At 33.5% G+C, this 5,056-nt stretch overlaps 1 pseudogene; it reads right to left on the bottom strand.

Moving 5' to 3' along the window:
• Positions 1 to 4,320: 4,320 nt before the first annotated feature.
• On the bottom strand, positions 4,321 to 4,417 carry LOC138833307 (U6 spliceosomal RNA; annotated as a pseudogene).
• Between the last annotated feature and the right edge of the window lie 639 nt (positions 4,418 to 5,056).

Here is a 5,056-nt window from a genome sequence, read left to right on the forward strand (position 1 = left end):
AAAAATTCACTCATAACTATAAAGATTCTAAAACTAACTGAAGTACAGAGACACAAAGCAAATAATTTAACTATCATGTACATTCAATGGACTGTTAATAGAAAACAAAGTTATACTAATAATTAGCTTACCCAATTCACTTACATTATTTTATTCTATTCCATTTACTTTCATAAAAAGTGGGTTTTCATAAAATGAGGCATAAAAAAGCCTATATGCCCACTTACATTTTCAGATCTTAACAATATTTATTTCAGAAAATTTAGCTCTATAGTGAATGAACTGAAATAATACTAAAATATTCAAAGGACTTTCAGAAATTGCAGGACTTCCTCTGGGATGTTATGTATATTGGAAAAGATATTCAAAAAGCCTTATTTGTTAAAGTTGCCATAGTTACTCCCACAAAAGAGCCATTGGTAAAGATCCCTGTGCATGTACAAAACACCTTCAAATGCAAACACAATCTGGACATGACACATCCTTTTTGTTTGTTCTTTTTTGGAAGGAATATCTAACAAGCATATCGACAATACTTATTTTGTCGATAAGATGGGATATTCAAACGTAATATGGGTTTGATTACCTCTTAGTGCGAATAGATATGGTCTTGCAAAGAAAGTGATTTTCTACAGAAATCCGGAGTTTATCCAACTTGTGTTTCACAGGAATAACCAGAGAGTAATACCTATTTGGTCAAGTCGGTCCAAATCACTCCATGAGTGTATCTTAAAAGTATAACCAATTTAAGAGGTCAAATATGAATTTTGTACTGACAATGATCTTACAGCAATAACTTACTACCTAATTATGTCTGTATCTTCTTACCTCACATACAATAAGAGCTGAAAGTGGTCTGTTTATCTAACTTAATGCTGTAAATGCTTTGATTATGATGACTTTTTTAGTAGACAAATAATATGTACAGAAGGGTGGTTCCACTGAAATCACATGACAGAACACTGATAAATAAAACATTGCAACACAGTTAGCTCTTTTCAGCCTCACCATGTCCAGATTGTCAAGCAACATTGCAAAAGCACACACACACATATACATGTATACACATGTTCGCACATGTACACACACATATACATGCATGCTAAATTCAGGGTTTATTGTACAAAAAATTTCAAATAAAATATTAGTGATTAGGACAAATGATAATATGCCTTATTACAAAATAATACATGAACCATCACCACCCATGTTACATTTTACCTGCCTCTCCAAATGTGACCACTTAGTTTATTTTTAATTAATTGATTACCTTATTAATTCGTTTGGTGCTAATACTAGGGCTTGAACTCAGGGCCTGGCATTGTCCCAGAATTTATTTTTTGTTTCAGTTTTCTCAAGGCTAGCATTTTACTGCTTGTACCACAGCTCCATTTCTAGCTTTTTCTGGTTACATTCAAATCAGAATCTAATGGACATTTTTTTTCTTGGTCTGCTTTCAAACCACAATCCTCAGATTTCATCTTTCTGATTAACTACTACTAAAGACATAAGCCATCAGTGTGGCTTCTACTTTTTCCTCTATATTTATCTAATGCACATACTTAAATAGTAATTTAAAACTGAGAGTATAGAAGCAAGATTTACAGTGATGATACTGTCCTGTCAGAAATTCAAGTTAGTAATGTAAATTATTCTTAAGACCATACACAAAAAATACCATATTATAGTGTAAGAGAACTCACTATTGAACATATGATCATTAAGAGCTTTCTAATAGATCCATTATTTATTGTTACCCAACATTAGAAAAATGTATGAGGCATTGGTAAAATAGAAGTCCTTTGCATGACTACATACATTCCTTGTTTTTTTTTTTAAAGACACTTGCTTTCATCTAAAAAAGTAGGCCTGTCTATTGTCTTCATGTGATTTCAATAATTGAAAGTGCTTAGTGAGAAGGTCAAAATGTATTAGTAGTCCTTAACTATCAATTCTCATTTTTCTTCTTGGAGAATATAATGATCAAATCAATAATTCAGAATCAGAAATCTATAGTTCAGTATCATGCCTCCAGTGAAAGTGGATCACCAGTAAGAAATCCTCAATACCAATTTGCACAAAGTTTTGTCACAGATACAATCTCCCTGCCTTCTCTAGCTGCTTTACTACCTTCCTATTTCTTCATTATACAGGAAAAGTTGATTCACCTGATTTCAGTCATATCTGTTGCTATAATTATCAAGGAATTAGTTTATTGTCTGTAATTTGGTCAAAGTTATGTCTCTTTACGTAGGCTACTATAAATGTATTTACTAATTTCAAGTAAATACATAAATTCTATTCCCACTTTTTTAAAAAATAAAATTCTGTTTGCTCTATAAATTCATCAGAGGCATGGATTTTGTGGCTAGCTAGGTCATTGCACATCATCTGTCTCTCTCTCTCCCTCTCTTGGTTCTCATAGATAATATGATTGCTCCATAATTATCCTGATTTACTTTGCTTTCATATTTTTGGTTGCATCATTTCAGTTTTTGCTCTGCCATTTCCCAAGTCATTTATATAGAAGGCGTTATTTCCTAATTTCTCATTCCTAGAATAAGCTGCACATGAAGATATCACTGGTCCTCATTGTCAGTGTGTACATTTGAATACGGAGGAACATCTTTCCTCTGCTCTCCATCAATTCCCTACTCTCCAGTTAGAATAATTTCGAATAGTAAAATTGGAAAAAGAGAAAATAAATCATGGTGAATAAACAGTTGCAGAAAAATCATTGGATATTTCTGACCAGTTCAACCAATGTGAACTATTAGGAAAATACATGGACACCACATTCCCACTGGCACTCAAAGTTTCTGGTTAGGCAATTCTTAGGAATATGAAGAACAAGATGAAAAAATAAGGATTGATATCAATTGCAAGAAAAAAATGGAGAAGGATCCAAGCAAATTTCTTCATTGGGCTGCCAAAAATATTCGGCTTACTACAGTGCGGAGACTTCTTTCCCAAAAGGCCACTCATGTGAATAGTAGGGATGACGATGAGTATACCCCTCTTCATCGAGAAGCGTACAGTGGACAATTAGACATTGTCAGTGAGTTGGTGTCTCAAGCGGTACATGCAATAATGTAGATGACTGGACACCCCTGCACAGTGCATATACGTGGAATAATACCGGAGTGACTTCTTTATTACTTCATCATGATGCAAATACCAATGCCCAACTAAAGGCCTCTTGTCCCCCTTACATCTTGCTGCTGAGAATTGAGCTAGCAAAGATACGCTGGATCTCCATCTGTTGAACCATTATATAAAACCAGGCCTGGAGAACAACATAGAAAAAATTGCATTTGATATTGCCAAAAGGATAAGTATGTATCACTACTTCTATGAAGTTGTGGAAGGCTGTACAAATTGTTCACCTATGTCCTAATGGTCGGGTTAAGTTTCTTAAATTTCAAAAATGCAAGTCGATCTTTTGTGTCCCTACAAAATATTTTCACAATCCAAATAAGAGCAATATATTTTATTTTGGTCTGTCATGGGGCTTGAACTCTGGGCCTGGGAGCTATCTCAGTGCTCTTCAGCTCAAGGTGAGCGCTCTACTACTTGAGCCTCAGCTCCACTTCCAGTTTTCTAGTGGTTTATTGGAGATAAGAGTACCACAGACTTTCCTTCCCAGGCTGCCTTGGAACCATGATCCTCAGATCTCAGCCTCTTGTGTAGCTAGCATTATAGGCATAAGCCACATGTGCCCGGCAACACCAATATTTTACTGTAAAAATTCATGGATTCCGCAGAATTCTTCCAAGTGAATTGCCTGCATTGGATGTCAAAATGTATTCAATAGTTTTTGTATACATGTATAATGATTTCTTCAGAGTTTGTGATTTTTTAATCAGAAAAAATTTTAACTTACCTGTTGAAATGAGTAGTACAGAAACTAAAATATTTCTGGTGCTTGCCTGAAAAAGTATATTTTAAAATATACTATATTCTATGTTTGCATAATGTTCATAATTTACTTTATTTTCTCCTAGATATACTTTGAATTCTACATTATTTTATAATATTTAGGTTCATTAATGTGTCCTTTCTGATTGCATTCCATATAGAAACAGTTTGATTCCTTTTTTTCTAGGTCTTAATATTATTTTTCTTTGGGATAAAAAGACAATGTTGTCTAATTTGAAAAGTTTTTTAAAGTTTATGCTATGTAAACGCCTTTCTGAGGTGAATATTTAATACACTGATGTCAAACTAAATTTAATTATATGAATTACGTGTATTGTTACAGTTGAAATTTTGTAATCAACTTTTTAATAACTGTTTTTCATTTCTTGCATCTGAAGAATGAAACATATGGAATACTTCTCAAATTTTCATATTATCCTTGTGCAAGTGCCATGTTAATCTCTGCATTGTAATTTGAGTATTCGTGCTGCTGAAGCATGTAGTATCCTCTAAATTTAAGTAGTTAATGATGCAATCTTTATACAAGCCTATATCTATGGGTGCCTACTTGTAACAAAGAAACTGTATTGTTCCGAACAATGCTATCGATCTTATTTCCCTAAAATTCTGTGAATAGCAGAAAAAATTATATTGATCAGTCAATTGCTCACATTTGCAAATTTTTTGTCAATGACTATCTTAAGTCTTTTTATTTGGAATTTGATCGTACTCTCAATTATTTATAGATAGGTCCAAGGTGATGGCTTTTTCAAGAACTTATTTATCCAACTGTGTTAGCTATGTGGACCTAATGGATTCAAAGTAAGCGTTGCTTAAGAGGTACTTCTAAACTTCTTCAGCTGATATTTTCCCAAATGAGGTGTTACTGTCACAAATGTCTACCTGAGCCTTTACCCTTCTTCCATGTGGGAACAGACCCACCAGAATATCTTACCCTGACAGCATAGATTGTCTTACTAGAGCAAAACTAATCTTGGTTACAAGGGATCATAGAGAGATGAACAGTTCAAACAGAACTGTTCAGACTAGAAGGTATTTTATCAAAATATAATTGTTTATTATACATTCCATTTCAAAAGTAGCTAAAGCCAAGAAGGTAAAAAAATTGTTCATATGC

Source organism: Dipodomys merriami, unplaced genomic scaffold (assembly GCF_024711535.1).
Source record: "Dipodomys merriami isolate MVZ:Mamm:240054 unplaced genomic scaffold, mDipMer1.0.p SCAF_203, whole genome shotgun sequence".
NCBI classification, from domain to species: Eukaryota; Metazoa; Chordata; class Mammalia; order Rodentia; family Heteromyidae; genus Dipodomys; species Dipodomys merriami.